Here is a 24,144-nt window from a genome sequence, read left to right as displayed (position 1 = left end):
GACTTCAATGAAGAGTAAAATCTTCTGAGATATAAATGCGGTGCTGATCCAAATGGTTGGATTAAATTTACCCCTTAAGAGGCTGGAACATTAAATCCAATGCCGAAATTCTGTGCAAAAAAAGTTTTTAATGATCAGAATCCTGAATTAATTAGTTCTGCCTTTAAAGTGTATGACCAGAATAGACACTTTTATCAATCTATCTGAACAAACCTTTTGAGTAACTATATTTTATCCAGTCATCAACAGCCGAAAAATCCAATTTACCATTTTTCAGTTGACCGCTTGAATTGTTGAGAGAAATGGGGACTTGTTTTCTTCTGATCACAAGCACTCTCTATTCAACTTCCTTTTTGCACATCATCCCTCAATTTCATTGCCTTGGATTTTTGATCATCATATGGACAAGTAGCCATTTAATGCTTCCCACTGGCATTATATTTGGATAATTTCTGTCATGTTTTTGTCTAGGCCATCTCCTGCTTTAGACTGGCAATTCTAAAGCCGCTCCATTTAGGCCTCATCAGAATCTTTATTCAAAATCCTGAAATGCACCAAAGTCCTATTGACCAATCACCAATGCTCCCAAATTGTTGTTGTACTCTTGCACAATACCATTAAATATTTTGCAGCCATTCACATACAGTATTTAATATGAAACAAGGCCTACTCATTACCACGCTGCTGCATACCCAGGCAACCACACAGTTTAGCCAGAATATTGCCTGTCACCTATGTGCTTGATTACTTAGATAATAAAAGATGAGAGAGAGGGGAGAGGATAAAGCAAAAAAGGCGCATACAATAGAATGTCAGGTTGATAATACAAGTGAGAAAGTTTAAAGGGACAAAAATAGGAGGCTGGTGAAAATGAATATGTCACCAAGACCAGATAAGATGCATCTGACAATAGTGAGACAAGTAAGAGTGGAAATTGCAAAGGTACCGGCCATAATCATCCAATCCTCCTTGGATACATGGGTGGTGCCAGAGAACTGAATAATTGCGAATGAAATGGATAAATCCAGCAACTACAGACCAGTCAGTTTAACCTTGGTGGTAGAAAAACTTCTATAATCAACATTCCGAGACAGTCACTTGGAAAAATGCAAATTAATTTAGGAAAGTTAGCATAGATTTGTGAAAGGCAAATTGTGTTCAACTAACTTATTGATGGAGTAACATAAAGGTCAATAAAGGTAATGCAGTTACAGTGGTGTTTGCGGACTTCCAAATGACAAGTGCCATCTACTAGACTTCAATTTTGCTGGCAAGTCTATGGAAAAAATGGAAATTGCCAGCATGGTTATGACATTGGCTAAATGACAGAAAACAGTAGTAAGGTAAACAGTTGTTTTTTGGAGGTATTGTGAATTGTAGAGGAGGATAGTGATGGACTTCCAGAGCACATAACGCTGGTGCAAAGTGTGTGGCAGATTGAATTTGATGCAGAGAAGTGTGAAGCGTGCACTAAGGACAAGAGGAGGCAATGTAAATTAAAAGGAGGTACAGGGGCTGAGGGATCTTTGCACAAATCATTGAAGTTGGTGGAGCATGTGAGAAAGTGTCATATGGCTTCCTGGACTTTATAAATAGAGGCAGAGTGTTAAAAACAAGGAGGTTATGATGAATCTATTCAAAAGGTTGGTTCGGCAGCTTTTTAATTCTGGGTACCACACTTTAGGAAATGCATAAAGGCTTTCAAGAGCATGGGTTAAATATTTCCTAGAATGGTTCCAGGGATGAAGCATTTCTAAATATAGATAGATTGGAGAAGCCAGGATCGTCCTATTGAGAAGAAAAAGCTGAGGGGGGATTAGGCGAGAGGGATTTAAAATTATGAATTGTGAATAGAGAGAAACTGTTCCGATTGGCAGAAAGATCAAGAACTAGAAGACATTAATCTCTCCCTCAATGCCAGCAAAACTAAAGAGTTGGTCATCGACTTCAGGAAGCAAAGTACTGTACACACCCCTGTCAGCATCAACGGGGCAGAGGTGGAGATGGTTAGCAGTTTCAAATTCCTAGGGGTGCACATCACCAAAAATCTGTCCTGGTCCACTCACGTCGACGTTATCACCAAGAAACCACAACAGCGCCTATACTTCCTCAGGAAACTAAGGAAATTCGGCATGTCCACATTAACCCGTACCAACTTTTACAGATGCACTATAGAAAGCATCCTATCGGGCTGCATCACAGCCTGGTATGGCAACTGCTCGGCCCAGGACCGCAAGGAACTTCAGAGAGTCGTGAATACCGCCCAGTCCATCACACGAACCTGCCTCCCATCCATGGACTCCATCTACACCTCCCGCTGCCGGGGGAAAGCGGACAGCATAATCAAGGATCCCTCCCACCCGGCTTACTCCCTTTTCCAACTTCTTCCATCGGGCAGGAGATACAGAAGTCTGAGAACAGATTCTAGCCTCTTTGTGTACCAAGGCTGAAGGATCTTAGACAACGACCTCTCTCCATTGTGCCTCTGCAGCAACTGCACCACGCTTTAATACATCCCTCAAGTGTGTGGTCCTGGATCATGGGATGTGCCAGTCTGCAACATTCAATAGAGGACAACTCTGCACTCGAAGGCTCTGCAAATTCTAGGTCGACCAAAGAGAGTCTTTCATGGAGTTGGTGGTCCTCCAGCCGCAGCTAATGTTTATCTTGGGTGTGCCTCCCTGGAAACACCATAGAGCAGAGACCTCCATCAGAAGTGCTGTTTGGGATGAACCTCAACAAAAACTACTGATCTCCATCCAGACCTTCTTTGCAAAGGCACATTCCAGAAGGAGGTGGACAACAGTCTCTTCACCACTACAGCCACCACAAGAGCAAATTGTGAAAGGGATGAGATTCTGGATGTGTAGTAAGGCTCTTGATGGGGACTGCCTTTCTCACACAACGTAAGCTATGTCTTGTCTTGGTACTTATTCTAAGGATGAGAGCTTCTGCTAAATTACTTTAACAGTCTGCTCAGGGAAACATTGGACACAGAGCCTCGAGAACATTACATGCAGACCACTGCCTGATGGTGTTGTGGTCAAATGTGATTTTCTGAATGAACTTTTCTTTGAAGGATATAATATGGCATGGTGCAACTGTTTGGAGCATTGTGTGGCAAGGTGGCCAGATCCATTCTTGTATGGGCCATACTTTGAGATACCATCTACAATGCCACACTCAACATATAGGAAGCAAGAGTGAAAAATGCTGACTGGTTCAAAACGAACATTACTGTGATGGAACCAATCATTCATGCCAAACAGTCCACTCTCATTAATTACAAGAGATCAGAATGAGATGTTGTAGTATGCACGGTAACACAGTGGTTAGCACTATTGCATCGCAGCACCAGGGTCCCAAGTTCGATTCCAGGCTTGGGTCAGTGTCTGTGCGGAGTCTGCACATTCTCCCAGTGTCTGCGTGGGTTTCCTCCGGGTGCCCCGGTTTCCTTCCACAAGTTCCGAAAGACTGGCTGTCAGGTAATTTGGACATTCTGAATTCTCAGCTGTGTAAGCGAATAGGCACGCAATGCGATGACTGGGGCCTTTTCACAGTAACTTCATTGCAGTGTTCATGTAAGCCTACTTGTGACAATAAAGATTATTATTATTATTATAAGAGCTGCGCAATGTAAAGTTCACCAGACTGCTAGGCAGTGTGCCAACTTACAACATTGCCAGAATACCCAGAATATTCAACACAGGGAACGAGAGAGGCATGTGTGAAGGGATTAAAAAGGCAACAGGTTCATCAGCAAAGAAAATGGCTATATTAAAACCAAAGTTGAGGAGGGTATCACCAACTGCAATCAGCAGTTGGAGCGTTTGGGCGGAACACAATCCCAAGTTGTACTCTGGGCATGTCACCAAGGAAGCTCCAAACGCAAGAAAAGGGTGACCACAGCAATTGCAACAACCATCAAGGCATCTCCCTTCTGAGCATTGTGGGAAAAGTATTTGCCAGTGTTGCCATGGTCATAGTGCAGATCCTGGCTCAGCGTAACTACCCCAAACTCTGTGGTTTCAGAACTAGAAGATCTACAATTGACAGGATCTTCTCAATACGGCATCTGCAAGAAAAATGGTGTGAAGAAAGGAGACCATTATATATTGCCTTCATTGATCTCACCAAGGCATTCAGCCACATAAAGAGGCAGTCTATTTAATCAGCTGGAGAAAATTGGCTACCCATCAAAGCTGCACAATAGGATTTCCTCTATCCACACATGATGGGCAAGGTCAGCTATGTCCGGACAACATTGGAACCCTTTGATATCTGCAGTGGGGTCCAACAGAATTGAACTCTGGTGCTGACACTGTTTGGCATATTAATTGCTGCTGTGAAATGCCTCCGGTCATCTAAAGAGGCTCATTATTTACACACCAGAGCTGATGCAAAGTTGTTCCAGCTTTGCTCGCCTGAGATCCAAGACAAAGTATGCCAAGTGCTCAAGAACTGATTTACATTGACGATGTTGCATTAACATTCCATACTGAGGAACCCTTTCAGTAGCAATGGACAGACTCTCCCACACTTGTAAAAAGTTTGGTTTGACAATTAGCATCAGGAATACAACAAGGATATTGCCATATCTGATCTCTCATCATTGCCAATGTGATGTTGGAGGTTATTGACAGTTTGCTCATGACACGACCATAGTGGATCAGATCTCGAACAACGATGAGTAGCAATGAGTACAGGAGGGAGAGAGAGATAGATAGAGGCATGGAGTAACAACAACAATCTGCCCCTCAATGTCAGCAAAACTAAGGAGCTGGTCACTGACTTCAGGAAGTAAAGTACTGTACACCCCCCGGCTGCATCAATGGTTCCAAGGTGGAGATGGCTGATAGCTTCAAATTCCTAGGTGTAAACGTCACCAACAACATGCCCTGGTCCACCCACATCGGTGCTTGGACCAAGAAAGTACAAAAGGAAATTCGGCATACCCACAATGTCTCTTCCCAATTTTTACAGCCGCACCATAGAAAGCATCCCATCTGTCTGCATCACAGCCTGGTTTGGCAATTTCTCGGCCCAAGACCACAAGAAACTAGAGAGTCGTGAACACAGCCCAGTCCATCACACAAAACCTCCTCCCAGTGATCGACTGTCTACACCTCCCACTGCCTTAGGAAAGCGGGCTGCATAATCAAAGACCCCTCTCATTGGGCAGGAGATACAAAAGTCTGAGAACACGCACTAACAGGTTCAAAAACAGCTTCTTCCCCGCTGTTACCAGATTCCTAAATGACCCTCTTATGGACTGATCTGATCACTTCACACATCTTCTCTACGGAGTAGTACTATAGTCCATATGCTTCACCCAATGCCTGTGTAGATGTATTTTCATTGTGTATTTATGTATGTTCTATGTTTTTTCATGTATGGAACAATCGTCTGGACTGCGGGCAGAATACTTTTCATGGTACCCATGTATAAGACCATAAGACCATAAGACATAGGAGTGGAAGTAAGGCCATTCGGCCCATCGAGTCCACTCCGCCATTCAATCATGGCTGATGGGCATTTCAACTCCACCTCCCAGCATTCTCCCCATAGCCCTTAATTCCTCGCGACATCAAGAATTTATCTATCTCTGCCTTGAAGCCATTTAGCGTCCCGGCCTCCACTGCACTCTGCGGCAATGAATTCCACAGGCCCACCACTCTCTGGCTGAAGAAATGTCTCCGCATTTCTGTTTTGAATTTACCCCCTCTAATTCTAAGGATGTGCCCACGGGTCCTCGACTCCTCGCCTAACGGAAACAGTTTCTTTGCGTCCATCCTTTCTAAGCCATGTATTATCTTGTAAGTTTCTATTAGATCTCCCCTTAACCTTCTGAACTCCAATGAATACAATCCCAGGAACGCCAGCCGTTCCTCATATGCTAGACCCGCCATTCCAGGGATCATCCGTGTGAATCTCCGCTGGACACGCTCCAGTGCCAGTATGTCCTTCCTGCGATGTGGGGCCCAAAACTGGACACAGTACTCCAAATGGGGCCTAACCAGAGCCTTATAAAGGCTCAGTAGCACATCGCTGCTTTTATATTCCAACCCTCTTGAGATAAATGACAACATAGCATTCGCTTTCTTAATCACGGATTCAACCTGCATGTTTACCTTTAGGGAATCCTCGACTAGCACTCCCAGATCCCTTTGTACTTTGGCATTATGAATTTTCTCACCGTTTAGAAAGTAGTCTATGCTTGGATTCTTTTTTCCAAAGTGCAAGACCTCACATTTTCTCACGTTGAAATGCATCAGCCATTTCCTGCACCACTCTCCCAAACTGTCTAGATCCTTCTGCAGCCTCCCCACTTCCTCAGCACTACCTGCCTGACCACCTAACTTCGTATCATCAGCAAACTTCGCTAGAATGCCCCCAGTCCCTTCATCCAGATCATTAATATATATGGTGAACAGCTGCGGCCCCAACACTGAACCCTGTGGGACACCGCTGGTCACCGGCTGCCATTCCGAAAAAGAACCTTTTATCCCAACTCTCTGCCTTCTGTCAGACAGCCAATCCTCAACCCATGCCAGTAGCTCACCTCGAACACCATGGGCCCTCACCTTACTCAGCAGCCTCCTGTGTGGCACCTTATCAAAGGCCTTTTGGAAATCCAGATAGACCACATCCACTGGGTTTCCCTGGTCTAACCTACTTGTCACCTCCTCAAAGAATTCTAACAGGTTCGTCAGGCACGACCTCCCCTTACTAAATCCATGTTGACTTGTTCTAATCCGACCCTGCTCTTCCAAGAAATTAGAAATCTCATCCTTAACGATCGATTCTAGAATTTTACCAACAACCGAGGTTAGGCTAATTGGCCTATAATTTTCCATCTTTTGTCTTGATCCTTTCTTGAACAAGGGGGTTACAACAGCGATCTTCCAATCGTCCGGGACTTTCCCTGACTCCAGTGATTTTTGAAAGATCTCAACCAACGCTTCCGCTATTTCTTCAGCCACCTCCCTCAGAACTCTAGGATGTAGCCCATCGGGGCCAGGAGATTTGTCAATTTTAAGACCTTTTAGCTTTTTTAGCACCATCTCTTTTGTAATGGCAACCATACTCAACTCAGCCCCCTGACCCTTTATAATTTTTGGGATATTACTAACGTCTTCCACTGTGAAGACAGACGCAAAGTACTTATTAAGTTCTCCAGCCATTTCCTCATCTCCCATCACTTGCCTTCCAGAATCAGTTTGAATTGGCCCAATGTCTACTTTGGCCTGACGTTTGTTTCTTATGTATTGAAAGAAACTTTTACTATCATTTCTTATATTACTGGCTAGCCTGCCTTCATATTTGATCCTCTCCTTCCTTATTTGTCTCTTTGTTAACCTCTGTTTGTTTTTGTAGCCTTCCCAATCTTCTGATTTCCCGGTGCTTTTGGCCACTTTATAGGATCTCTCTTTTTCTTTGATACATTTCCTGACCTCCTTTGTCAGCCATGGCTGTCTAATCCCTCCCTGGATAATCTTTCTTTTCTTGGGGATGAACCTCTGTACAGTGTCCTCAATTATGCATACAAACTCCTGCCATTTTTGCTCTACTGTCTTCCCTGCTAGGGTCTGCTTCCAGTTGATTTTCACCAGTTCCTCTCTCATGCCCTCGTAATTACCTTTATTTAACTGTAACACCATTACATCCGATTTTGCCTTCTCTCTTTCAAACTGCAGACTGAACTCAACCATATTATGATCGCTGCTTCCTAAGTGTTCCCTTACTTTAAGATCTTTAATAAAGTCTGGTTCATTACATAGCACTAGGTCCAGAATAGCCTGCTCCCTTGTGGGCTCCATGACAAGCTGTTCCAAAAAGCCATCTTGTAAGCATTCCATGAAACATCCAAGGATATACAACCTATCGAAAAGACAGGGAGGTGGGCCGAGGGGGTGGGGTTGCCTTGTTAGTTAAGAACAAAATTAAATCTATGGCACTAAACGACATAGGGTCGGATGATGTGGAGTCTGTGTGGGTAGAATTGAGGAACCACAAAGGCAAAAAAACCATAATGGGAGTTATGTACAGACCGCCTAACAGTGGTCAGGACCAGGGGCGCAACATGTACCGGGAAATAGAAAAGGCATGTCAGAAAGGCAAGGTCACAGTGATCATGGGGGACTTCAATATGCAGGTGGATTGGGTAAATAATGTAGCCAGTGGATCCAAAGAAAAGGAATTCATGGAATTGTATACATGACAATAAATCAAATCAATGCAATTTGTCAGTTAGTGCTGAAATCAAAATAGTTGCAGCTTATAAAGTGCATGTATTGTCCAAACGGAGTAAAATGTGTGAAAAAGCAGTGAACTGACTGAACACCAAAGTGAGAGTCCATCAAGCTTACAACCTCCAGTGCACAGCTCTGCAGGAGTGCAATCAGGACAACATATGACAGCCAGGAGAAAAAGCTAAACAATTTCCACCTTCGCTGTCTCAGACATATCCACCAAAACTTTTAGGAGGACAAGGTCACCTACCCAAGTCCTGGAGTGTGCTAATTCCATCAGTATACATTCATTGCTAAGCCAATGATGTCTGTGCTGGCTTGGCCACATTAGTTGTTGGATGACAGCCGTACATCGAAAGACCTTCTGTACGGTGAATTGGCCATTGGGTCAAGACCTCCAGTGTCAATACCTCTGCTACAAGGACACTTGCTAGTGAGATTATGAAGATTCTGGACATTGACATGAACAACTGGGAGACAGTCACGGCCTCCGGAGCTGGCTGTTTGGAAGGGCATTGGAAGAGACAAGCAAAAATGATAAGCTCAGCTGGTTGAGAAGAGAGCCCAGAGAAAACAGACATCAGCGAATTGTGAACTCTGAGTCTCTGGAAGACAATGGACTGCCATACCATATTGGGTTGCTTGAGTCACACCCGGTGATGTTTAACACAGCTGAACCACCACCGTTCAAACCATTGCCTTATGAGGCAGAAAGCTGCAAGCACCAAGAGAAATTGCAAAGATGAATCTAGAGTAGAATCTAGAATGAATATCTGTGGAAAGGACTTCTAGATATACAGATAGAGTGATAGAGATGAAAATACTGGAAGCAGCAGTCAACTGCTGCAGTGACTGTGGGTCCTTTCGCATGGACGAATTAAGCACCTTTTGACTATCTCAAAATGCTTCATAGCCAGTGAAATACATTTGAAACGTGGTCACTTGTTGTGAATGTAAAAGTGGAGATCGATTTCTGAACACAATGATTCACAAAGAGCTACATCAATGACTAGCTAATCTACTTCTTTGCTACTGGTTCAAGGACAAACATTGCCACGGGACAACACCATGCTATTCAGTCACCCGAGTAGTCAGATGGAACCTCAGCTTTACAACTCATCCAGAAAAAAAACTAGCACCCGAGAGGTTACAATCTGGAATACATATTCAATTTAAGAGTAGAATTCAAAAATACTGTCTTAAAGGTTAGAAAGACAACCGCAAATTAGATTTATTTCCTTTACAGAGAGGTTGGTGAACAAATGAAAAGGAAGTGCCCAAGGTGGGGACGGCAGTAGTTTTGGGGGAAAAGGCTCACATTTACAGTCAAAATCTTTTCCAAATTACAAATCCCTGCAGCTTATATGTGTGTCAACAGCTCAGCTGGTAGTATTTTGGAATTTCACTTTGGTTATCTGTAACAAGTTTTACCCAACTTGTTTTAGCCATCTCCTCTTCTGCTAGAGGCCAGAAGATTATCTATCTATTGAATACAACTAGTAAGTAATACAACCCTAGTCAGACGTTTGCACAATGACATTGGGGCTAGGATAAAAAGCAGATCTTTTCCTCTTAAAGTTGTCACCTTGACACGAAATAAACAGTGGAGAATAGACAGCAAGTAAATTGCATAAACAAAATAGGTTTAATAGATGTTGCACTTTTAAAAATTCCATAATTTTTCATGTTCCATAATTTAATTCCATAATTTTTCATGTTCTCATAAAACTAAATGCAGCACCATAGATGCACACCTGGAAATCTACAGTTTATTCCCAGGACAGTGGAAGATGACAAAGAAAATCTTTAAACTATAGCTTTCCAGGTGTCTTAAAGCACTTCAAGGCCAAATGCATTATTTTTGAAAATGTTGTCACTTTGTGGAGTATATGTTCCAAATGATAGAGCTATACTGTGTCTTGATTGCAAAGGAATTCTCAGCAAGGAAGAGTAATTTTGAAAGACTGATGTCGTAGGATTGGTTGGAAGCCTTTAAAGCTATTTGATCTTATCCTTTAAGCATTTCAAGAGTAATAATATTCCATCAGAGCATCTGCTTCTTCAATGAATCCAGTGTTCTGGTCTCAAACTGTTTTCATGGCAGCTTGTTGCAGCTCCATGAAAGTAAATACTTCCTAATGCCAAAATCTGTAAACATATCTTCAGAACCAGGTTTTACCTACTCAAGCAACAGAATTCCACAAAAAGATGTCCTACTGTTCAGATAATTATTTTTGTTCATTCATGCCACTCACCTTCACCCAGTATGGGTCTGCAGATAAATTATTCAAACTTTACAATATCTAAACGACAACTCCAAGAGTCAACAATTTCTGCGATTCACCGAAAACACTCCGAACATGCATCCACCTCTGCTTATTTCAGAGCACCCCACCATCATTAAAACATAGAAAATAGAAGCAGGAGGCCATTCGGCCCTTCAGAGTGTCCTCCACCATTCATTTGGACCATGGCTGATCATCAAGTTCAATACCCTGATCCCTTTAGTCCCAAGAGGATATATAATTCCTTCTTGAAATTACACAACGTTTTGGCCTCAATTACTCTAGTACTGATTCACAACGCCAGGGACTCGGGTTCAATTCCTGGCTTGGGTCACTGTCTGTGCAAGTTCTCCCCGTCTCTGCGTGGGTTTCCTCTGGACACTACGGTTTCCGCCCAGAAGTCCCAAAATACATGCGTGTTCGGAGGCAAAGTGGTTAGCACTGTTGCTACACAGCACCAGGGTCCCAGGTACAATTCCGGCGTGGGTCACTGTCTATGCAGAATCTGCATGTTCTCGCTGCGTCTGCATGGGTTTCTTCCGGGTGCACCGGTTTCCTCCCACAAGTCTTGAAAGTCGTGCTTGTGAGGTGAATTGGACATTCTCAATTCTCCCTCAGTTTACCGAACAGGCGACTAGGGAATTTACACAGTAACTTAATTGCAGTGTTAATGTAAGCCTACTTGTGACACTAATAAAGATTATTATTATACCACAGATTCACCACTCTCTGGGTGAAGAAATTTCTCCTCGCCTCAGTCATAAAAGATTGAGCCCTTATCCTCAAACTATGACCCCTAGTTCTGGACTCCCCACCATCGGGAACATTCTTTCTGACTCTACCCGGTCTTAATCCTGTTAGAATTTTGATAATTCCTATTAGACTGATGCACAAGGACTCACTGAGTATCCACCTTTCTCAATTTACACCCATTCAAATAATAATCTACCTTCCTATTTTTGTTACCAAAGCATATGGAACATAGAACTGTCATGTGAGTGTACCTTTAAGAAATGGGTGTTTACTACTGCAGTGAGGTCAGAGCGTGGGTGGAGGTGGGCTGTCAGTCAGCTTTTTACTTTCGTTTTTGAGCAGGCTGCAGGGTGTGTTTTAGTTTCGTTTTCAGTGTTGGAGCTGAAGCCAGACCAAGCAGGTGTACTGCTGTTCTCTCTGCCATCAAAAGACTATCTCTTGATCATTTGGTGAATTCAGAATTATAAATGTTTTCAGTAGTGACTTTAATCTGATGTGCTTCTGATAAAGGTTTTGTTTTTAAGTCGTATGAATGTTAAAAAGGAAAGCTTAAAGGTTTACTTAGTGTTGTGTTCTTTGGGGGGCTGTATTTGAATTATTGGTTGCTAAGATGCTCACTGTATGTTTTAAAAGGGTTAACTTGAGTTCATAGAATAAACATTGTTTTGCTTTAAAAAATACTTTTCCATTTCTGCTGTACCACACCTGTAGAGTGGGCTGTGTGCTCCCCATACTACAATCTATTAAAAGTTGTGGGTCAGGTGAACTCCATGATACACTTTGGGGTTCTCTGAACCCTGGCCAGTAACAAATTGGGGGCTCGTCGAGATTAAAGTCTATCTATTGGATTGGCTTAGTGAACTTAAAGACAGTGAGGGGTGAGCATATTGTGGTTGCTTATCAGGTGTGGTATTCTAGTTTAAGTAGGGAGTGCATTGTGGACATTGGTTCTTTCAGAGGCTCTGAAGTTTTTGGGGGTGGAGACGGTCACATACAGTACCATACGGACAGAGACTAAAAGCAGACGGTTAGATTTGGCAAAGACATTGCAGTTGACATTACCTGACAAAATGCAAAAAGATGAGGTAATTATGGCGGTGGCTAAGCATTTCAAGTTGCCCGAGGTACAGTTTGACTCATTGGAAATGGCAAAAATTCAGTTACAACTTAAACAAATGGAACATGAGAAAGAATTAAAGCAGCTTGAATACGAAAGAGAGCGAGAAGAAAAAGGAAGAGATAGAGAGGAAAAAGAAAAGGAGAGAGAAGAAAGAGAAAAGAAAGAATAGCCATACCAGAACAAAACAAAAGCGAAAGGGAGATACAGATCAGGGAAAAAGATAAAGAGAGAGAGTTTGAACTTCAGAAAATGGCTATGAAACATGACAGTCAGTTAAAATTGGCAGACGTAAAGGGAAACGTACAGTTGGATGATAGTGATGAGGACATTGAGACGGAGCATCAAAGGCTAAGGCTTGGTGGGAATCTATTAAGTTATGTCCAAGCATTGGCCAAGGTTTGACGAGGAGGTAGAAGCCATTTTCATTTCATTTGAGAAGGTGGCTAAACAAATGAAATGGCCACAGGACATGTGGGTTTTACTGATTCAAACAAAGCTGGTAGTGAAGTGTTTGCATCACTACCGGAGGAGGTATCTGGGATGTATGAGGAGGTGAAAAAATCCATCTTAAGTGCTATGAACTAATGCCTGAAGCTTATAGACAAAGGTTTCAAAATTTAAGGAAAGAATTTGGTCAAAAATACATGGAGCTTGAAAGGATCAAACAGGGTAATTTTGATAGGTGGATAAGAGCTTTGAAAATAGACCAAACGCATGAAGCTCTCAGAGAAATTATACTTTTGGAGGAGTTTAAAAATTCAATTCCTGATGTAGTGAGAATTTCATGTGGAAGAGCAGAGGGTTAAAACTGCGAGATTAGCAGCAGAAATGGCAGATAATTATGAATTAGTTCATAAATTAAAGCTTTGTTTCCGACATCAGTTTCTGCCTGTGAGGGATAGAAACTGGTGACATGATAAATACTCAAGTGGTAAAGGTAAAGGTGATCTGATGGGAGATAATAAGGAGAGTGTACCTCACATTAAAAAGAAATCCAGGAGGGTGGAAAAGAAATGAAAAATGTCAAATGTTTTCACTGTAATAAACTAGGCCATATAAAATCACAGTGTTGGTGGAAGAAAAGCACAGAGAAGGCTGATGTGGTAAAAGGACAGTGGGGTTTGTTAAAGTGGTAAAGGAAAGCCCAAGTGAAGTGAAGGAGGTGCAAAAGATTGTACAGCCTGATCAGAGGTGATTGATAAGAAGGTGCCAGATGTCTTTAAAGAATTTACTTGTGTGAGTAAAGTTTACTCATGTGTATCAGGAGGAGCAGGTAAAGAAGGCACAATCTTAAGAGATACAGGAGCTAGTTAATCTTTAATGGTAAGAGATGAGGAGTTATGTAGTTTAGGAAGAATGTTGCCAGAAAAGGTGGTAATATGTGGAATTCAGGGTGAGAGGAGTAATGTTCCATTATATAAGGTAAGGTTGGAAAGTCCAGTGAAGAGTGGTGAAGTGGTAATAGGAGTAAGAGAGAAACTATCTTGTCCAGGAATGCAGTTTATCTTGGGTAATGATATAGGCGGATCGCAGGTGGGAGTGATGCCTACTGTGGTTGATAAGTTAGTAGAAAATCAGACAACTGAAGTGTTGAAGGGCGAATATCCTGGGATTTTTCCGGATTGTGTTGTAACAAGGTCACAAAGTCACAGGTGAAGATAAGAGGAGAAATCAAAGAGTGAAAATGAAGTTGAAGTGCAATTCTCAGAAATGATTTTTGATCAGATGGTTGAAAAAGAACACGAATGGGTGGAGGATGAGGCAGATATTTTTAGTTCAGGAAAATTGGCGGAGTTACAACAAAAAGATGCAGAAATAAAACAAATGCATCAGAAAGCATACACGGAAGAGGAATCTGTATATCAGAGTGTTATTACCGTAAAAGTGATGTCTTGATGAGAAAATGGAGACTGTTACATATGCAGGTGGATGAAAAGTGGGCAGAAGTTGATCAAGTAGTACTGCCGGTAGGGTATAGAAAGGAGGTGTTGAGAGTTGCACATGAGGTACCAGTGGGAGGTCATTTGGGAATAAGGAAAACGCAAGCTAAAATCCAGAAACATTTTTATTGGCCTGGACTATATAAAGATGTAGTTACATTTTGTCAATCACGTCACACATGTCAAGTGATAGGGAAACCTCAAGCAGTGATAAAACTAGCGCCCTTAATACCCATTCCAGCATTTGAGGAACCTTTTACAGGGGTCCTAATTGATTGCGTAGCACCACTTCCGAAAACAAAAAGTGGAAATTAATATCTTTTGATGATAATGGATGTGTCTACTAGGTTTCTAGAGGCCATTCCAGCACGTAATATTACAGCTGAAAAGATTGTGGAGGAGTTACTTAAATTCTTTACTAGATATGGACTACCCACAGAAATACAATTGGATCAAGGATCAAATTTTACCTCAAGGTTATTCAAAGAAGTAATGGATAGCTTAGGAATAAAACAATTTAAATCAACTGCGTACCATCCAGAATCACAGGGAGCGTTAGAAAGGTGGCATCAGACATTAAAGACAATGTTGAGGGCTTATTGTCACGACTATCCAGAGGATTGGGATAAAGGAATTCCATTCGTATTGTTTGCAATTAGGGATGCACCTAATGAGTCAATCAAATTCAATCCTTTTGAAGTAATTTTTGGTCATGAGGTAAGCGGACCACTTAAAATGATTAAGGAAAAATTGTTAAGTGAAAAATTGGACCTCACATTATTGGATTACATGTCAAATTTCAGGAAACGATTAAATAGAGCAGGTGAATTGGCTGGACAACATTTAAAAGTTGCACAAAATGTGATGAAATGGGTAGTGGACAAGAAATCCAAAGTTCGTAGTTTTGCCAGTGGAGATAAAGCTTTAGTGTTACCAGTGGTAGGTGAACCTTTAAAAGCAAGGTTTTGTGGACCTTATCAGATTGAACGGAAATTAAATGAGGTGAATTATGTGGTAAAAACACCAGATAGATAGAAGACTCATCGAGTGTGTCATGTGAATATGCTTAAAAGGTACTTTGAAAGGGAAGGAGAGAAAAAGGAGGTTGTAACGATTCTAACTCAAAGTGACGAACCAAATCCAGATGACTATGAATTTGACATATCTCAAATTAAATTGGAAAATGAAGATGTTTTTAAAAATTGTGATAAATTGTTGAGTTACCTTCCAGAGGAAAAACAGACAGCCCTGAAAGAGTTATTGATATCACATGGGCATATTTGTGGAGATAAATTGGGAAGTACTAAAATGGCTATACATTATGTAGATGGGGAAATGCTGTTCCAATCAAAGAACATCCATACAGACTTAACCCTTTAAAATTGGCACAGGTTAACAAAGAGATTGAGAGTATGCTTAAAAATGGCATAATTGAAGTGGTTTGCAGCCAATGGAGCTCACCCATCGAGTCCCCCGACCAGGCTGATTACATGAAACGTTAAAGGGCTGAATGGGCCGGTCAAGAGGGCTCACTTGTTCGCGGATCTGAGGGGTCTGAAGGCGGACGTGGCAATATTACAAGAGGCACACTTAAAGGTTACAGACCAGACTAAATAGAGGAAGGGGCGGGTTGGTCAAGTATTCCACTCAGGGCTGGATTCAAAGACCAGGGGGGTAGCGATTCTGATTAATAAACGGGTAGCATTTGAGGCAGTGAGAATCACGTCAGGCACGGGGAGCAGGTGCACAATGGTGAGTGGGAAGCTGGAGGGGTGCGGGTGGTACTCGTGAACGTATATACTCCGAACTGGGACGATGTGGAATTTATGAGGCAGGTGTTAGGTAAGATGCCAGAGGAGTCACATAACTTGATAATGGGTTTGGACGGCCAAGAGCAAGGGAGTTTTCTTCCCCCCCCCTCCGCCCCCCGTGTCCACAAGGTATACTCTCAGATCGACTTTTTTGATCTGAATAGGACTCTACTACCGGGGGTGGCGGATACTGAGAACTCGGCAATTGCAGTGTTGGATCATGCCCCACATTCGGTGGATCTACGGGGTAGTTTGGAAAGAGGACAACGCCCACTATGGAGGCTGGATGTGGGATTGTTAGCAGACAAAGTGGTCTTTGGGCAGGTGAACAAGTCCATCCAGAACCACCTGGAAACAAATGATATGGGGAGGTCTCTGCGGCAACGGTTTGGGAAGCTTTGAAGGCAGTGGGTCAGAGGGGAATTAACCTTGATATGAGTCCAGAGAGAAAAAGGTGGAAGAGCTGAAAGGATAGGCTAGTTGGGGAGATACTCTAGGTGGACAGGAGATACTTAGAAACCCCGGACGCGGGGTTACTGAAGGAGCAGCGGAGGTTGCAGGTGGAATTTGGGCTGTTGACTACAGGGAAGTCGGTGGAACAGCTGAGGAAGGCAAGGGGGGGGGGGGGATCTATGAATATGGGGAAAAGGCAAGCAGAATGTTAGCTCACCAGCTCAGAAAAAGGGAAGTGGCCAGGGAGATTAGGAGAGTAAAGAGTAGATGTGAGATCACTGTCCTGGACAGCGGGGGTGAATGAGGTGTTCAAGGACTTTTACAGCAAATTATATGAGTCGGAACTCCCGGCTGGAGTGGAGGGGATGAGGCAGTTCTTGGGTCAGTTGAGGTTCCCGAGGGTGGTTGAGGATCTGGTGGAAGGGCTGGGAGCCCCAATTGAAATCGAAGAAATAATGGAGTGGTTGGAGGGCATGCAATCTGGCAAGGCCCCGGGGCCGGACGGCTACCTGGTGGAATTCTGTAAGAGGTATTCGGAGATATTGAGCCCACTGCTGGTGTGGGCATTTAATGAAGCAAGAGAGAAGGGAGTCCTCTCCCCAACAATGTTGCAGGCCTCGATTTTATTAATCCTGAAATGGGAGCAGGATCCAGAGCAATGCGGGTCATACAGGCCAATTTCTCTACTGAATGTGGACGCCGAACTGCTGGCTAAGATACTGGCCCAAAGACTGAGGATTGTGTCCCTGAGGTGATAGGGGAAGACCAGATGGGGTTTGTAAAGGGCAGGCAACTCATAGTCAATGTTCGAAGGCTCCAAAATGTTATTATGATGCCCTCAGAAGGAGGGGGATGGAGGTGGTGGTCGCGATGGATGCGGAGAAGGCCTTTGATCGGGTGGAGTGGGATTGCCTGTGGGGGGTGCTGGAAAGGTTTGGGTTTGGTGAGGGCTTCATTGACCGGGTGCGGTTACTCTATCAGGCACCAGTAGCGAGTGTGCCTATGAACCAGTTGAGGTCCGGTTATTTTAAACTACACAGAAGGACGAGGCAAGGGTGTCCCCCTCTCCCCGCTACTCTTTTTTCTGGCCATAGAGCCACTGGCCATGGCGTTAAGCACCTCTAGGTACTGGAAAGGGCTGGTGAGCACCGGGTTTCGCTTTACGCAGGTGACTTGCTCTTGTACATCTCCGACATTTGGACGGGATAGGGTAAGTTATGCGGATCTTAGGGGAATTTGGTAAATTTTCAGGGTATAATTGAACATCAGGAAGAGTGAGAATTTCGTGATACAGGCGAGGGGGCAGGAGAAGAGGCTGGGAGAGCTGCCGTTTAGAATAGTAGGAAGGAACTTCGATATTTGGGAATCCAGGTGGCTTGGGAATGGGAGGCACTGCACAAGTTAAACCTATCCTGGCTCGTGGAACAAATGGAAGGGGCTTTAAGAGGGGATATGCTCCCGCTATCACTGGCGGGGAGGGTACAGACTGTGAAAACGACGGTCCTCCCCAGATTTCGGTTTGACTTTTAGTGTCTCCCCATCTTCATCCCGAAGGCCTTTTTAAAGCGGGTGGATAAGGTTATTTTGGGCTTTGTGTGGGTGGGTAAAACCCCGTGGGTGAAGAAAGTGTTGCTGGACCGCAGTCAGGGGGAGGGTGGGTGGCGCTGCTGAACATTTGCAATTACTACTGGGCGGCTAATATAACCATGATTAGGAAATGGGTAGTGGTGGAGGGGTTAATGTGGGAGTGAAAGAAGGCAGTGTCATGTAAAGACACTGGTTTGGGAGCACTGATAACGGCACCTTTCCTGTTCCCGCAGGCCCGATACTCCACAAGTCCAGTGGTGGTGGCGGCTCTGAGAATCTGGGGGCATTGGATGATATAAGAGAGCGGAGGGAGCATCGGTTTGGACCCCGATTTATAATAATCATTGGTTTGTACCGGGGAGGCTGGATGGTGGGTTCCGGAGATGGCAGAGGGCAGGAATTAGGAGGATGGGGGATTTAATTATAGATGGGAGCTTCCCCAGCTTGAAAGCCTTGGAGGATAAATTTGAATTGCCAGCAGGGAATGGGTTTAGGTATTTGCAGGTATGATACTTTTTGAGAAGGCAGGTTCCGGCCTTCCCACTTCTGCCGTCTTGGGGGATACAGGAGAATAGTCTCCAGTAACCTGGGTGGGAGAGGGGTAGGTAATGGACATCTACCAAGAACATATGGAATTGGAGGAAACTCTGGTGGAGTAGCTAAAGAGAAGACGAGCTGGGGGGAGAGAGAGAGAGATGGATGCCCTAAGCAGGATTACACATCCTCATCATGTGCCAGGCTTAGCCTGATACAATTCAAGGTAGTCCACCGGGCACACATGATGGGGGCCCGGATGTGCAAGTTTTTCGGGATAGTGGACAGGTGTGAGAGATGTGCGGGAAGTCCACATGTTTTGGGCATGCCCGGAGCTTAGAGGGTTTTGGCAGGGTTTTGCTAAGGCAATGTCTACAGTACTCAAAACATGGGTGGTGTTGGGTCTGGAGGGGCAGTCTTTGGAGTGTTGGAAGAGCTGGGAGTTAGGGGCTGAAAGAGACCAACATCTTGGCCTTTGCTGTCGCCCGGAGATGAATCTTATTAATGTTGAGAGACACAAAGTCCCCCAAGTGTAGAGACCTGGGTTAGTGACATGGCTGGGTTTCTCAGTCTCGAGAAAATAAAGTTTGCCTTAAGAGGGACAATGGTAGGGTTCACCCGGAGGTGGCAGCTGTTCGTCGACTTTCTCGGGGAAAATTAAAATTAAAATTCCAAAGGCGGGAGGAGGGACAGACTTGTTTTATTGTTGGGGGGTGTAAAGATTGTGATGGGATTCTCTGTAGAAATGTTTATTGTGCCATGTTTATGTCGCTGTTATTGTTATTATTATAAAAACTTGCAAATACCCTGATAAAAATATTTTAAAAAAAATAAACAACTACTTTCTCAAAAAAAGAAGAGGGAAGTTGCTGATCTCAGTCGGTCTGGAGTGTGTCTGCTTCAACACAAGTATAACAAGTAAGATGGATGAACTTGGATTAATATGGGGAATTATGATATTGTTGCTGGTATGGAGACGTGGTTAAAGGAGGAACAGGACTGGCAGCTTAACGTTCCGAGATATCAATGTTTTAGACAACACAGAGGGGATAGCAGAAAGGGTGAGGGAATTGCACTACTGGTTAGGGAACATATCACAGCTGTGTTGAGGGAGGATATAGAACATAGAACACTACAGCGCAGTACGGGCCCTTCGGCCCTCGATGTTGCGCCGACCTGTGAAACCATCTGAAGCCTATCTGACCTACACTATTCCATTTTCATCCATATGTCTATCCAGTGACCACTTAAATACCCTTAAAGTTGGCGAGTCTACTACTATTGCAGGCAGGACGTTCCACACCCCTACTACTCTCTGAGTAAAGAAACTGCCTCTGACATCTGTCCTATATCTCTCACCCCTCAATTTAAAGCTATGTCCCCTCGTGTTGGTCATCACCATCCGAGGAAAAAGACTCTCACTGTCCACCCTATCTAACCCTCTGACTATCTTATATGTCTCTATTAAGTCACCTCTCAGCCTTCTCCTCTCTAACGAAAACAACCTCAATTCCCTGAGCCTTTCCTCGTAAGACCTTCCCTCCATACCAGGCAACATCCTAGTAAATCTCCTCTGAACCCTTTCCAAAGCTTCCACATCCTTCCTATAATGTGGTGACCAGAACTGCACGCAGTACTCCAGGTGTGGCCGCACCAGAGTTATGTGCAGCTGCAGCATGACCTTGTGGTTCCGAAACTCAATCCCCCTGCTTATAAAGGCTAGCACACCATATGCCTTCTTAACAGCCCTATTAACCTGGGTGGCAACTTTCAGGGATTTATGTACCTGGATGCCGAGATCTCTCTGTTCATCTACACTACCAAGAATCTTGCCATTAGCCCAGTACTCTGCATTCCTGTTACTCCTTCCAAAGTGAACCACCTCACACTTTTCCGCATTAAACTCCATCTGCCACCTCTCAGCCCAGCTCTGCAGCTTATCTATGTCCCTCTGTATCCTATAACATCCTTCAGCACTATCCACAACTCCACCGACCTTCGTGTCATCTGCAAATTTACTAACCCATCCTTCTACACCCTCTTCCAGGTCATTTATAAAAATGACAAACAGCAGTGGCCCCAAAACAGATCCTTGCGGTACACCACTAGTAACTGAACTCCAGGATGAACATTTGCCATCAACCACCACCCTCTGTCTTCTTTCAGCTAGCCAATTACTGATCCAAACCGCTAAATCACCTTCAATTCCATACTTCCTTATTTTCTGCAATAGCCTACCGTGGGGAACCTTATCAAACGCCTTACTGAAATCCATATACACCACATCAACAGCTTTACCCTGATCCACCTGTTTGGTCACCTTCTCAAAAAACTCAATAAGGTTTGTGAGACATGACCTACCCTTCACAAAACCGTGTTGAGTATCGCTAATCAACTTGTTCTTTTCAAGATGATTATAAACCCTATCTCTTATAACCTTTTCCAACATTTTACCCACAACCGAAGTAAGGCTCACAGGTCTATAATTACCAGGGTTGTCTCTACTCCCCTTCTTGAACAAGGGGACAACATTTGCTATCCTCCAGTCTTCCGGCACTATTCCTGTCGACAAAGACGACATAAAGATCAAGGACAAAGGCTCAGCAATCTCCTCCCTGGCTTCCCAGAGAATCCTAGGATAAATCCCATCTGGCCCAGGGGACTTATCTATTTTGACATTTTCTAAAATTGCTAACACCTCCTCCTTTTGAACCTCAGTTCCATCTAACCTGGTCGACTGAACCTGAGTGTTCTCCTCGACAACATTGTCTTTCTCCAGTGTAAACACTGACGAAAAATATCCATTTAATGCTTAATGCCGGTGGGATCCTGCAGTGAGGCATTATGTGTATAGCTCAAGAATGGGAAGGGTTCAATCAAAATGTTGGAGTTGTACCATAGGTCTCTCAACAACCAGCAATATGCAAAGGTACAGATATGTAGTCAGATTCTCGAAAGAAGTAAAAATAGCAGGGTTGTTGTGATATACGATTTTCCCCACATTGACTGAGGACTCCCTTACTGCTAGAGGTTCACATGGATAGCAATTTGGAGAGGGTTTTTTGAAACAGTATGTTGATAGTCCAACCAGGGAGGAGGCCTTACTGGACCTAGTATTGGGGAATGAGCCCGACCAGGTGACCAAAATTTCAGAAAGGGAACATTTTGGGAATAGTGATCACAATTCCATAAGTTTTCAAATACACAAGAGTGATCCTCAAGTGAGGGTGTTAAATTGGGGGAAAGCCAACTACAACAGAATTCGGCAAGAGCTGGAGGATGTGGATTGGGAGCAGCTGTTTGAGGGTAAATCCATATTTGATATGTGGGAGTATTTTTGAGACCAGTTGATTGGAGTGCAGGACAGGCATGTCCCTGTGAAAATGAAGGACAGAAATGGCAGGATTAGGTAACCACGAATGACGGGGAAACTGTCAGACTAGTCAAAAAGAAAAAGGAAGCATACATAAGGTCTTGGTAACTAAAAACAGATGAAGCTTTTGAAGAATATAGGGAAAGTAGGAACAAACTCAAATGGGGAGTTAGGAGGGCTAAAAGAGGCCATGGAATGTCATTGGCAAGCAGGGACAAGGAAAATCCCAAAGGCCTTTTATACATCTATAAGGAGCAAGAGGGGAGCTAGGGAAAGAGTAGGCCCACTCAAGGACAAAGGAGGGAAGTTATGCGTAGAGTCAGAGGAAGTGGGTGAGATCCGTAATAAGTACTTTGCATTGGTATTCACCAAGTAGAGGGACATGACCGATAGCAGTGGTTAGCACTGTTGCTTCACAGTGCCAGGATCCAAGGTTCAATTCTCGGTTTGGGTCAGTGTGTGTGGAGTCTGCTCATTCTCCGTCTGCGTTGGCCCCCTTCCCTACGTGTAACTCTGGCTGCTCCGATACCCCGAAGATTGCCACTTTTGGGCATGGCTTCATCCTCACCCCCACAATCCTGGACATTGCCTCGGAGAAGGCTGCCCAGAACCCTGCAAGCTTGGGGCAAGCCCAAAACATGTGGGTGTGGTTGGCCGGGCCCCTCTGGAGCACTCACATTTATCCTCCACCTCCGGGAAGAACCTACTCATTCAAGTTCTAGTCAGGTGCGCTCTGTGCACCACTTTGAGCTGCATTACACTTAGCCTTGTGCAGGAGGAGGTGGAGTTCACCCTGCTCAGTGCTTCGCTCCAGAGCCCCCATCCTACCTCTGTCCCCAGTTCGTCCTTCCATTTTTGTCTGGTCTCGTCCAGTGGAATCCAGGCTCTGTCCAGTAGCTGTCCGTATATTTTCCCACATAGCCCCCCCTTCTCGTTGCTTGTGCCTATCAGGTCCTCTAGTAGTGTGGTTTGCAGAGGAAGTGTTTTATTTGGAGGTGTCTCATTTCCTGTCCTTTTGCTAGCCTCCACTTCCTCATCAGTCTAGTGTCGCCAGTCTGTGCCCTATGTAGAAGTCCCCGACCTCAATGTGCCCCCGTCCCGCCTCCATCTTTTGAAGGTGGTGCCAGCATGGCTGGGAGGAATCTGTGATTGCCGCATATGGGAGCTCTGGGGGACATTTTGGCTATCCTGAAGTGTTGTCTCAGCTGGTTCCACATTCTCAGCATGGCCGCTACCACTGGGCTCGTTGTGCATCTTGTTTTGGAGGATGGGAGTGCTGCTGTGGCCAGGGCCTGTGTCGGGTTCTTGTACCCACCTCCTCACTCTTTCTGCCGTTGCTGCCCAGTGGTAGTATTGTAGGTTTAGTAAGACAAAGCCCCCTTTGATTTTCCTTCTTTGCAGTGTCTGTTTGGGAATTCTCGAGTTCTTCCCCCCCCCCCACACAAACACCATGTCTTCGTTTTGGAAAAAAGCCTTGGGGATGAAGATCGGAATGGATCTAAACAGGAAGAGGAACCCTTGGCAGTACGTCCACCATGATCGTCTGCACTCTCCCCGCCAGGTAGAGTGGGAGTGAGCCCCACCTTTGAAGGTCTCTTCTTACTTCCTCCACCAGGCTGGTCGGGTTCCACTTGTGGATCTGTGTCCAGTCTTTGGCTGTCTGGATCCCCAGGCAGCGGAATTTGTTCTGGGCTGTTTTGAACGGGAGCCCCTCCAGCTCTCTCCCTCCCCCATTTGGGTTCACTGGGAATGCCTCGCTTTTGCCCAGGTTAAGTTTATATCCTGAGAAGGTTCCAAACTCTTTCAGTATTTGCAGTATTGCCTTCAGTCCCTCCTGTGGCTTTGAGACATAGAGGAGCAGGGCATCTACATAGACTGAGACTCTGTGCTCTCTGTCTCCTCTCTGGATTCCCTTCCAGCTTTTTGCGTCCCGCAGGGCTATCGCCAGGGGTTCGATCGCTAGCGTGAACAAGAGTGGGGACAGGGGGCAGCCCTGTCTTGTTCCTCTCTGCAGCTGGAGGTATCCAGAACTGGTG

The 24,144-nt window shown here is 44.4% G+C and overlaps 1 protein-coding gene across 4 annotated transcripts in view; it reads right to left on the bottom strand.

The window, feature by feature from the left end:
* wasf1 (WASP family member 1) overlaps positions 1-24,144 on the bottom strand; it is a 175,970-nt gene that overhangs the window by 59,966 nt on the left and 91,860 nt on the right. The window lies entirely within an intron of this gene.

The sequence above is a fragment of the Scyliorhinus canicula genome, chromosome 6 (genome assembly GCF_902713615.1).
Source record: "Scyliorhinus canicula chromosome 6, sScyCan1.1, whole genome shotgun sequence".
Classification (NCBI taxonomy): domain Eukaryota; kingdom Metazoa; phylum Chordata; class Chondrichthyes; order Carcharhiniformes; family Scyliorhinidae; genus Scyliorhinus; species Scyliorhinus canicula.
Note: the sequence above shows the minus strand (reverse complement) of the source record. Positions and strands in the feature narration are given on the sequence as shown.